This window comes from Chanodichthys erythropterus, chromosome 24 (assembly GCF_024489055.1).
Source record: "Chanodichthys erythropterus isolate Z2021 chromosome 24, ASM2448905v1, whole genome shotgun sequence".
Lineage (NCBI taxonomy): Eukaryota > Metazoa > Chordata > Actinopteri > Cypriniformes > Xenocyprididae > Chanodichthys > Chanodichthys erythropterus.
Window position 1 is genome coordinate 21,595,092 of NC_090244.1, and position 13,387 is coordinate 21,608,478.

Genomic DNA, 13,387 nt, shown 5'->3' on the forward strand with positions numbered 1-13,387 from the left:
CAAGTGTGGTACCGTGATAGGTTTGCACCTGTGCAATAAATCCATTCGTGAAATTTCCTCACTACTAAATATTCCACGGTCAACTGTTAGTGGTATCATAACAAAGTGGAAGCAATTGGGAACAACAGCAACTCAGCCACAAAGTGGTAGGCCACGTAAAACAGAGCGGGGTCAGCGCATGCTGAGGCACACAGTGCGCAGAAGTCGCCAACTTTCTGCAGAGTCAATAGCTACAGACTTCCAAACTCCTTGTGGCCTTCAGATTAGCTCAAGAACAGTACGTAGAGAGCTTCATGGAATGGCTTTCCATGGCCAAGCAGCTGCATCCAAGCCTTGCATCAATAAGTGCAATGCAAACTCTAGAGCAGTGGTGATGTCTTCTCTGGAGTGACGAATCACGCTTCTCGGTCTGGCAATCCGATGGACGAGTCTGGATTTGGCGGTACTTGCCTGACTGCATTGTGCCAAGTGTAAAGTTTGGTGGTGTGGGGTTGTTTTTCAGAGGTTGGGCTTTGCCCCTTAGTTCCAGAGAAAGGAACTCTTAATGCTTCAGCATACCAAGACATTTTGGACAATTTCATTGTTTTGGGATGGCCCCTTCCTGTTCCAACTTGACTGCACACCAGTGCACAAAGCAAGGTCCATAAAAACATGGATGAGCGAGTTTGGTTTTGAGGAACTTGACTGGCCTGACCTCAACCAGATAGAACTCCTTTGGGATGAATTAGAGCGGAGAGTGTGAGCCAGGACTTCTCATCCAACATCACTGCCTGACCTCACAAATGTGCTTCTAGAAGAATGGTCAAAAATTCCCATAAACACACTCCTAAACCTTGTGGAAAGCCTTCCCAGAAGAATTGAAGCTGTTATAGCTGCAAAGGGTGGGCCAACTCTATATTAAACCCTACGGATTAAGAATGGGATGTCATTAAAGTTCATGTACACGTAAAGGCAGGCGTCCCAAAACTTTTGGCAATATAGTGTATGTCTCAAGCCAGATTCAAACTCATTTCTCCCACATGATCACCACAGCTAAGTTTGTCACGGTTAACCAGTAGGCCACGGCTCAAGTGATTTATTTCGGATGTCTAAGCTAGCAGGGTGAGACTTTAGTTTATCGTTATTCAAACAGACTCCATTATAAGAGCAGCTCACCTGATAAGTTCTGCTCAGAGAGTGCTAAAACCCCATGCAAATACTGAAATGTAATTAAAAGATGATGTAATACAGAGGGAAAATGAATCTTCTAAGTAGGATTTTTGTAATACAGGGAATAAAGCTGCTCCATTCAGTTATTTTTGGTTTGAACTAGTGATTATGAGAGTAGCGACTGTAAGAGTCAGCCTAGCCTAAAATGACAGCATTGATCAACGTCACTGATAAATGAACCCTCCATTCATTTGAGGTCTGTAGCTCAGTTGAGTGGATTATCAGATGACACACACACAATCTGGTTGACATTTCTGCTTCAATCATGCAAGTATTTTTGATCAGATGGATTTTCTATCAGTATTTTTGGTCCTGCTTTAGGTGCCAAGTGTCTTTACTACTGTATGTACTAACATTTAATTCCCTTTAATCACTTGATACAATGCACTTATTGTGTACAACCATGTTTTAGATTGTACTTAAAAATACCTGCATGTTAATTAATTTCTGTAATTACATCTATAATTACACTGCTGACCTTGGCTTAAACCAAACCATTCCACCAGACCTGTCCCCAACCTTACCCATATCCACCTCAATAGCAGCAAAAGTGTTTTGCAATACAACATCAACAAAATAAAAACCTAAAATAAATAAATAAATAAATAAATCAAATCTAATCTAATCTAATTGCAAATGTATTGTACATTAAAGTTGGCTGAGAAATGACCCCTAAAAGATAATTTGTCATTAAAGTGTAATGTAAAGTCATTATTGTGTAAAGCATCAAATAGACATTACAAAAAGTAGATTCTGAAAGAAATATTTGATTTGATTTAATTTGATTGCCGTTATGAAGTGTGGGCACCAACCGGCAGAAACACAAATCGCTACCTATTGTCAAATATTTGAATGTGTTTTGTCGTTTTAAATCATGTTAGTTGACCTATAACAAAAAGCACGTCTGAATTTAGCAGTGAACGTTCTGATCTTATGTGATCTTCTTGTTGTCGTACGTTTCAAAGGTTTCAAATCAGTCAACTTTTGCCCTTTATATCTTGAATTTTATGGGCATTCTAACTGCATTCTACAGGCTATATTACGCAGTGAGTTGTTGCCCTACATTATATTCATCATCAGTAAACTGTATGAAATGTCAATGACCTATGTAGGTCTGGGGGCAGGGCAAGTGCCCCCAAGTTTTTTCGTAATTAATTAATCTAATTAATGCGTTAAATTCCCAGCCCTAATAAGTTTTCCATTTTTAGTTGCCATTTTTAGTTTTTTTCACTTTTACATTTAATGACAAAAAAAAAAAAAAACATACTTTCATTACTTTTGTTTTTACAAAAATCATGAATAATATATATATATATATATATATTTTACCACATGACATTTTACAACTTGAACTAACAGTCTCTAGTCATATGAAAGTAATATGATATTTTAAGACACTAGTTACACTTTATTTTAAAGTTTCCTTGTTATAGTGTAATTACACCAAAAGTATGGAATAAAATTAATTAATAACATGTACTTACTATAGGGTTAAAGTTTGGTTTTGGTTAGTTGCTTGATAGTTGCTTTCTATAATAAATACATATAACACAATATTTATGGTCTGTATTTCCTGTTTTGTTTGTTTGTTTGTTTCAAGTATAAAGTGTTTTTTGTTTTTCCCTGAGAATTTAAAGGTGCCCTAGATTCAAAAATTTAATTTATCTTGGCATAGTTAAATAACAAGAGTTCAGTACTTGGAAAAGACATACAGTGAGTCTCAAACTCCATTGTTTCCTCCTCCTTATATAAATCTCATTTGTTTAAAGACCTCCGAAGAACAGGCGAATCTCAACATAACACCGACTGTTATGTAACAGTCGGGATCATTAATATGTATGACCCCAATATTTGCATATGCCAGCCCATGTTCCCAACATTATGAAAGGCATTAGACAAGGGCAGAACGTCTGGATCTGCACAGGTGAATCATCAGACTAGATAAGCAAGCAAGGACAATAGTGAAAAATGGCAGAATGAGCAATAATAACTGACATGATCCATGATATCATGATTTTTTTAGTGATATTTGTAAACTGTCTTTCTAAATGTTTCGTTAGCATGTTGCTAATGTACTGTTAAATGTGGTTAAAGTTACCATAGTTTATTACTGTATTCGCAGAGACAGGACTGTCATTATTGAACACTGAGATTTATTTTTAAACACTTGCAGTCTGTATAATTCATAAACACAACTTAATTCTTTATAAATCTCTCCAACAGTGTAGCATTAGCCGTTAGCCACGGAGCACAGCCTCAAATTCATTCAGAATCAAATGTAAACATCCAAATAAAAACACTGTACTTACGCGATTAGATATGCTGCATGACGAACACTTTGTAAAGATCCATTTTGAGGGTTATATTAGCTGTGTGAACTTTTTTTATGTTGTTTAAGGAGAGCGCAAGCTCCGTGGGTGGAGAGCACGGGATTTAAAGGGGCCGCAGCCTGAATTGGCTCATTTCTAATTATGCCCCAAAATAGGCAGTTAAAAAAATGAATAAAAAAAAAAAAAAAAAACTATGGGGTATTTTGAGCTGAAACTTCAGACACATTCAGGGGACACATTAGACTTAGAACTTTTTTTTAAAAGATGTAATATAAGGCACCTTTAATTTTTCATCATTTAATGTCAGGACAGTTGTATCATCCTGACATTTTTAATCAAAAATATCAGAATAATTATTAATTCAGAAATTAAAAACATCATCACCATAGACACGGTTTATTCAAATTATTTTCAGTATGAATTGCATTTTGAATGCATTTTTTTAAACGAATAGACCTGGCAGAAAAATCATTGACCCATAAAATTATGATTTGCAAGTTGCATGCAAATACTTACATGATTTAGTAAATTAAACATCATTTCATGAACTAGTTAGAAATATGTCCTTGGTTATGATAGGCAATACATAGTTTTAATACATTTATAAATCTCGTGAGACAGCACAACTTTGCCGTCTACTGTTTGAAACCGCTTGTGATGCCTTGGGATGTTTCCTAGGTGGGCGGCTCGCTAGGGTTTGGAACAGAGCCTTAAACTCCGCAGCTTGGCTGTTTCATTTGGATGTCGTCTAAAACTCTTTTCCTGCTGCATGCTATCGATTTCGCACCCGTTCGCTTGTGTTCCGCCACTCCAGCCCGCGGGCATAAGAGCGTGCTGCACTGCAGCGTTTTATGAATGAAAAGCTCAGGAAGTTTCTTCCCCCTCCTGCGCCTTCTGGCCTCTATTTCTCTCTCGCGCTCTGGCTCTTTATCGCTCTCTTTCAGTTGGTGACTCACAGGAAGTGATGACTCCAGCAGTGCAGCAGAACAGAGAGATAGAGAGATGACTTTCAGCTTTACCATGATGCTCCGCAGTCAGATGTATTCATAACTTATATGGTGACTCACGCTATGAATGTGCAGATGGTATCATAGTGATGTCATAACCTAAAGTATGTCCTCATTTCTAATATAGAGATCAGATGTGGTGGTGTTGTGTAGTGGGTAAAGCTCAAGGCTGGTTAGTGGAAGGTTACTGGTTTGATAAACCATCATTGCCATTGTGCCCTTGTGCAAAACACTTAGGATTTTCATCTTTTCTCAATTCTATTCTGTTATGCTTATTTGAATCTATAATATCATAATCAGTATTTAATTTAATTATTGCAATTTAATATATAAATTGCAATCAATAATAAATGTTTCATGTCTCATAACCTGATATCATAATGAAAAAAAAAAAGCCTTATTGAAATGATAAAATTTTAGTAGTTTAGCATAATATTTTATTATTATTTCTTAGAATAAAAAATAGGCAGTGTTGCAGTTTTGTTAAGGAGCATTTTGCTGTACAATGGTCATGCTTTAACTTTGCAATTTCTAGTATTGCATTAGTATTGCATCTTTCTCAATAATTTTGGACTTTTCAGTCAGAGTTAAATCTCTTTTTTGGCTCATTTTTGCCCGTAAAAGAAAACCTGCCTAATAATTCTGCACACCTGAATATAAGGCATTTTTCATTTCCAGCCTTCATGAACAATTATATATCACTTATAAATGATTAAATACAAAACGAATAGTAGTTATTAAGAGTAATATGGTTTAGAATTGGTAAAATGTGCTTGGAAAAAAATATGATCAGAAAATCAACTTGCCTAATAATTCTGCACACAGTGTATGAATTGCCATGAGAGTGTGTTTGTAGTATCTAAAGTTATAAATATAGATATTTTTCTTACAAAAACACATCAGAAGGCCTTTAAAGGCACAACATGTAATTTTTCGCCACTAGAGGTCGCCTATTCAAAACAAAGGCGTAGCTAGATGATGTTGAGATTGAGTGCGGAATCATGGGAGGAGATGTCTTCACCTCACAGCTGGTGGAAAAGAATCCAATGGGACTTGGGCAGAAATCATGCTCATGGATGAGATTGTAACATTACTGTAGTATGAAGCAGAGCAGGACCGAGTGCTGTGAGAGCGGAACAAGGCCGCTGGAGCGATTGCTAATGAGAGAAGAGTGCGACACACACCTCAAGCAGTGGAACTTTTATTAACTTTTATTATTTGATTTTATTCATTTCTCTGAAGAGCACAGTGGTCAACTTTTTTGTGTTTATTTGTGCTTTATAAATAAATTAAATGAAATTATGCCACAGTCGCCACTTCCGCTTCTTCAGGTCAAGCTTTGAGGTAACAGCCCTGTTTATCATATTAGAAACATTTGACTGTGTTGAAAATTATGTTATAATGTTACTCTATAGTGTTAGATAGTGTTTTTCTCTGAGGCATGATAATGGTACTCGCGGAATATCAAGAAAATGAGATTCAAACAATAAGACTAAACATGTAATATAACTAGCTATATAACAATAATTAGTTTTCCGACTATAAATGTATCCAAACATTTCTTCCCTTGTCTAATAAAACAAATATTAAAGTGTCTTTGGATATTTTAATCAAAAAATCTTACATATTGTGCCTTTAACCCTCTGGATACGGAAGAGGATTAGGGCCAAGCAATAATAAAAAAATGAAACGAGATTAAAGTTGTTAAATTTCGAGAAAAAAATCGTTAAATTTCAAGAAAAAAGTCGAGATAAAATGTTGAGAATAAACTAATTAAATTATGAGAAAAAACTTGTTAAATTTTGAGAAAAAAGTTTAAATAAAATGTTGAGAATAAAGTCATTAAATTACGAGAAAAAATTCGTTAGATTATGAGAACAAATTCGTTAAATTATGAGAAAAAAAGTCAAGATAAAATGTTGAGAAAAAAAGTCAAGATAAAATGTTGAGAATAAAGTCATTAAATTCAGAGAAAAAATTCGTTAGATTGAGAACAAATTCGTTAAATTATGAGAAAAAAAGTCAAGATAAAATGTTGAGAATAAAGTCATTAAATTCAGAGAAAAAATTCGTTAGATTATGAGAACAAATTCGTTAAATTATGAGAAAAAAAGTCAAGATAAAATGTTGAGAATAAAGTCATTAAATTACGAGAAAAGTCGGTAAATTATGAGAATAAATTCGTTAAATTATGAGAAAAAAAGTCAAGATAAAATGTTGAGAATAAAGTCATTTAATTCAGAGAAAAAATTCGTTAGATTGAGAACAAATTCGTTAAATTATGAGAAAAAAAGTCAAGATAAAATGTTGAGAATAAAGTCATTAAATTCAAAGAAAAAATTCGTTAGATTATGAGAACAAATTCGTTAAATTATGAGAAAAAAAGTCAAGATAAAATGTTGAGAATAAAGTCATTAAATTCAGAGAAAAAATTCGTTAGATTATGAGAACAAATTCGTTAAATTATGAGGAAAAAAAGTCAAGATAAAATGTTGAGAATAAAGTCATTAAATTACGAGAAAAGTCGGTAAATTATGAGAATAAATTCGTAATTTAATTAATTTGTTCTCGTAATTTAACAACTTTTTTCTCAATTTAATGAGTTTATTCTCAACATTTTATCTCGACCTTTTTCTCAAAATTTAACGACTTTTTTCTCGTAATTTAACAAGTTTATTCTTGAAATTTAACAACTTTAATCTCGAGATGGTTTTATTTATTTTTATTATTGCTTGGCCCTTATCCTCTTCCATATCTGAAGCCATATGGATTACTTTTATGATGGATGGATTCGCTTTTTTGGGCTTCAAAATCTTGGTTACCATTAACTCCCATTATCAAGCTTGGAAGAGACTTTAATATAACTCTGATTGTGTTTAAATGAAAGAAGATATACACCTAGGATGGCTTGAGGGTGAGTAAATCATGGGATAATTTTAAATTTCGGGTGAACTATCCCTTTTAGGCCCCCATATACCCACAGCAAAGTTGTTTTTAGTTTTTATTTTAGGGGTAAAAAGAAGTTTGTAATACCTCTGCAGCGAGCGAATATCCCAATGACGCCCATGATGCTGAGAGTGACATTTAGATGAATATGTCAATATGTGCTGTGTGCTGTCCTCACAATAACAAAATAAACACACACAACAAATGACAGCAGTGAGAAAACAGCAGTTAAGAAAGCATCTGATCATTCGATGTGGATGTTTGCAAGAGCTCTGCAATTCGGCACTCCAGTCAAGTAAAGGCACGTTTATTTATATACCACTTTATACAATAGACTGATTGAAACCAAACAGCATCTGACCTCGATGGACTGAACAGAAGAAATGAACCGGAGAAAATGTCCATGTCAGAGTAGGCGGAGCCTCAGAGCCACACCTACCTATTACATTATCACAATCGACTAATGGTAGTTCGAAGGTGTTTATTAGCCAGAGCAAACTTTTCCAGAAAGATCGCCCGTTTCAAACTCCCGGAACGGACTTTGTTTTAGGCTTCAATTTCACTTCAAGTAAATTGGGGCCTTTATATCAGACAGCAGATTCTTTCCAAGCTCTCATGCACCAGATTACTAAAGTTGTCTTGGGGCGTTTTTGTTGTTGACTGTGTGGTTTAGCAGTGTTTGCGTTAGCAGCGGTGCTGAGGGAGTGTTTTATAGAGCTCAGGAAGCTCTGGAAATCAGCAGGAAAAGGAGCAAGTACAAGCACATGCAGATTCCCCACCCGCTACGTGTTGGGTTGTTTGGTCTGCCATGAAGAACTTGACATATTCTGCTTCACGCTGCTTTGATTAGCAAATGGAGACGTTACTCTGCGTAAATCTCATGCGTCACGGTGAAACTTTGGAAACGACTTCCTCGTCTGATTTCGACTCCTTATCCTCACTGCTTTGAGGAGATTCGGGAAGGGGGTGTTGAAATGATCTTATACGGCAAATGATGAGCCCAGAATCCCTCATCGGTTACATAAAACGGTAAATTATTAAGTTGCTGATGTGAGAGGGGAAAGTTCCGCCCCTCAGCTGCACCCCTCCAGCCAATCAGAGCGCAGCAGGGCTGTATTTGGGTCACGGTAGTGCGTTTCTTTTGCGTGGTTGGCAGATGTATTGTGCTGTAGTCTTCCCCAAAAAGAGATGAGGGGGTTTAGAGCTGCCTTCTCTCAAATTTAGTTACTTCTCACTCTCTGCCTTCCTCTTTCCTTCCTTTTCATCAGGTTTCTTTTGCTCTAAATGGCTGTCCCATGAATACTGCCAGATAATCAATAAAATAGCTCTTAATTAAATTCAAATGGTAGGTGTCTGCTTTATAAGCCATTGATTTCTTAGCCCTCTGCTCATAAAAGGTGCGCTCAACTGCTGCAGTTAAGCAGTGAATGAGAGTCCCAGATTTGGGAGCGCTGGGATTTGCAGCAGTGAAAGATTTCCCTCTCTGTTGGTTGGAACTGATTCGTTTTGACTCGTATGATAGCAGCAGCACTGGTTTGTGTTACGGTACACGCGGTGTGCGATCGGGTCGGGAACGGAGGGGAATTGAGAGTGACAGATTCTGTGCACCTGCAATTAATTCTTGCTGTGAAGCTCTGATTAGCAGGCTGTGCATGCGAGAGACACGTTCTTTGTGTGTGGGGGAAATGCAGCGTTTCTGGTGTGTTTCTGTAAGGCTCTTTGTGAATTTGTGTTCATATTTGTGAGTTTTGTGACAGTTGTTTACGAAGCCAGTAAGCAATTTTTGTTTCTCTTTGAAAGAAATTAAAGGGTTAGTTAAACCAAAAGTGAAAATTCTGTCAATAATTACTCACCCTCATGTCGTTCCACACCCATAAGACATTCGTTCATCTTCAGAACACAAATTAAGATATTTTTGATAAAATCCGATGGCTCAGCGAGGCTTCCATTGCAAGCAAGATCATTTCCTTTTTCAATGCCCAGAAAGCTACTAAAGACATATTTAAAACAGTTCATGTGACTACAGTGGTTCAAAATACTTTTTGTGCGCCAAAAACAAAATAAAGACTTTATTCAACAATTTCTAGTGATGGAGGATTTCAAAACCCTGCTTCATGAAGCTTTGAAGCTTTACGAATCTTTTGTTTCGAAGCAGTGGTTCGGAGCGTGTATCAAACTGCCAAAGTCATGTGAACCATTGAAGTTTTGAAACATTTTGAAGCGCTTAGGACATAACGAAGCCACATTTACTGAAATCACATGACTTTGGGAGTTGGATACACGCTCTGAACCACTGATTCAAATTAATTAAATAAAGCGGAACCAAAAAGTATTTGGACAGTTAGGTTATTCTGAAAAATGTATGAATTTATTTGCATAACATCATAAATGCATCTGCAAACAAATATTTTCTCAGAAACATTTTTTTTTGCCAAAGTCTTATTATAAGTAATGGTATATATTTTGAAAATTATAAATAATAAATATAAAATTTTAAAAGATTATTTATTAAGTTTAGTTTAATAAAATAACATTAATTTTTTTTATTTTATTATAATTATTATTATTTATTTTCTTTAGTAATTTAAGGTTAATTTAAGGTTCAATTAGTTTAATAAAATGAATGTTATTTTATTATAGTTATTTATTTATTTGATTATAATTTTATTTTATCTCAAGTAATAGTAATTAGAAATAATAGTAATCAAAACAATTACTTTTTTGTCAAAGTATTATAAATTACAGTATATATTTTGATCATTATTAATAATGACTATAATGTTGTAAATGATAATTTATTAATATATTTTATAATTTATTAATATTATTAATCTGTTTTATGAATAGGTTATTCTATTTTAAGTAGTAAAAGTAGTCATTAATTAAACAATAATAATATATAATAAAACAATACATTTCTAGTCATAAAGAATTATTAAATGCAACATTTTGTTGTACCATTTGAAAACATAACTAATTTATTTTTATTTTTATTTTTTTTTCTAGTGCTTTTTCTAAGTGTAACCCCCATTTTTGAGAATAGACACGAACTTAAACTATTGTTAGTCCAAACTTAAATTATTATAATTCAAGAATGCTTTGGATTATAGACCTAAGTTGTTTGGTCTTGTTTTAAAGAAAATACTCAGTAGACTATTGCTGAAGTAAAAGCACAAAAATTAAAGTATGAAAACGTTATGGAAGTTTAAATTTACTGTACTGTATTAAACTTTTTTATTTTATATCAAATTTATATTTCATCAAATCTATTTGACTCTAAATTTGCTCTCAAATGAAAGCTATATGTCTAACCAAGTTGTGTTCCAAATTCGAAGTTGATATCACAAAAATTAAAGTTCCTATTAGATTTTGTTTAGGCGCTGTACAAAAAATAGCCTCTGGGTGTTACCGACACATTTTTTTAATGCATTCTCCTGTTACAAATTTATACATTTCTGTCCAAATATCACTTTTATCACAAAACAGTTGTCAAATATGGAACCGTGAGTCTCGGACCTTTCCAACGATATGCGTTTTGTCAAGATTAGAAAATGTTTTTATAAAGTAGATAAAATAAATATTGTAATACGAAACCTGACACCAGCCACTAGGGGAGGAGCTCTTTAAAAGAAATTAAAGTACAGTTTGCATGGTGATGCAACATCTGACTTCAAACCGGCTTTCACAGGCTAGATCTTGAGTTTGTAAGCTTTTGAATGATTCCTAATTTATGATGATTATTAAAATATGAGATATGAAAAAAGGCAATAAATAAAAAAGACCGCCAAGCGGCCCACCAGTGTAAATAAATGATTTTTTGCATCTCATGCAGTGATATTCTTACATTATTATGTGTAACTTTAGCATCCATATACCAAATAAGCACAGTTACACTTGACATTTTTAGTATGATATTCCATTATGATATTAAAACATTATTTTTTGATAGAAAGTCTTACAGCCCAAAGGTTTAAACTGTCTTCCTGTCAAATAACTTCCGCCCATCATATTAGATCATAAGTACACAGTTGACCACACATGAATTGTTAGGGCAGACATACTGTAGAAAGGGGGTCCTGGTCTTAACCATTGCAGTGTAAAACATTTTAACAATTTGTTTGTGACCTCTAAAGTTACTTGAACCAGTTCTTCAACTCACCATGACTGTGTTTCACCCTCAAAGTGTGGCGTTCGGTCAACACCATGTGTCAGAGATGATTTCTCACCTCTCGTGAGAAGTACGGAGTTAGGTGTTATCGTGTTGAGGTCATTTGTGAATCGGTCATAACACATTATCTCGCCCATTTGATGCTCTTGAATCCTGATTGGTGGAAGCTGTTGTTTAGTCTCTGCACAAATATCAAAATATTCTCCATACTGTCCTTCTGTGTAAACCTGTAACCATGTATGGAAGGAAAGGGTATTTTGGATCAATGGATAAAGAGGTTTATGGGTCATTTTTCATGGATGCGTACTTTGACTTCATTGACTAAAGCCCTGTTTGACTTCCATCTTATTGTTTTCCTCTAAAATGTAATATTTCATATCTGATCTGACTTGCCACTCTGAAACAACTCGCAGAAATCCTGCTTACGGCCCGCCACAAATCCCGTCTTTAATTAAATGAAAGTAGGGGAATGGATTTAATCAGATAGGTTTTTCTCTCGTTTGTCAGTGTTATTGGGTCTTTTTTATCAGATGGGACTCATTTGGAAGACAAATTGCATCTTGTCCCTTCCTTCCTGATCACCAGGCGCACCAGTGACTCCTTCTGAATGCTAACAGGGATGTTTATATCTGATAGTGTTGAGGCTTAAGGTACCGTGCTAGTGACTCACTGACATCCTAGCTATTTGGTTATTGGCATTATGTCAGGTCTACTTTATGACTTACTCTAGTCAAAAACCACAAACTTAGACGGGAAGGTGCTGTCTGGAAGCAAGCAACCACAGTTTGGGTTTATACGTGACCTCTACGTCCGATTCGGCATGTTTAATTGGTGGCCGTCGATGAGAGAGATGTACTCCGATTGGCTGTTCAGTTTAGCGAATGAGTGACCGAGAATAAAGTGTTTTAGGAAAAGCATCTAACCTGAGCATTCCAATTAGTGAAAATTTAATTAACGAAACCTATGACAAAATGTTTGTTGAAAACTTTTTTTTTTGTATGACTAAGACGAGACAATGGCGCCAACGTCATTAACTGAGAGCTGTGACTATATCAACATTTAACAATTATTGACGAAAAAGACGAGGCTAAAATGTAGTTTTAAAAAAACACAAAAAAACTAAAAATCTCTGTTTTTGTAAAAACAAATGAGGAGACAAAATATTACAGACTGTTTTTAAGAAGCCTCTATGAGCTTTCATGCTTGCGGTTGCTAGATGTTCAGGGTTTTAATCTCCTAATCAGAGCTTTTTTTCTTAAAAAGATACATTTTCTGCCTGGTGTTTTACTTACGGTTTGCATTCTGACAACCATGTACATGCGCTCTCTCTACAGCGCAGAAGAATGATCTGAAAACACTGACAAACATGTAAGCTGGGGTTTAGCGATCTCCATTTGAGATATTCTGGTTAAATAAAAGTGTCATTTAGTCCATCTTTGTTCCTTCACGAGCCACTTGCTCTGTTTGCTGTGACTAAATCTGCGATCAGACCTTCTCAGTGATGAACTGTAATAAATCTAAACATGAATCTCGAAGTAAATGCACTTACGCAACCTCTGTGTGATGATACAAAGTCAAAGTACAAAGTGCTGTTGTTTTGTTGTTTATTTATGAGAAATTTATTTAAACATGCAGTATATTAAATAATTAAGACATTAACAGGCAAAGTAAATATAATAAATGTATAAGCTAATATAGTTGCGTATATTTAGTGAAACGCTCCCCTA

At 34.9% G+C, this 13,387-nt stretch overlaps 1 protein-coding gene across 1 annotated transcript in view; it reads left to right on the forward strand.

Annotated features, from left to right (window-relative positions):
• Positions 1-13,387, forward strand: part of brsk2a (BR serine/threonine kinase 2a) — a 273,553-nt gene that overhangs the window by 85,112 nt on the left and 175,054 nt on the right. The window lies entirely within an intron of this gene.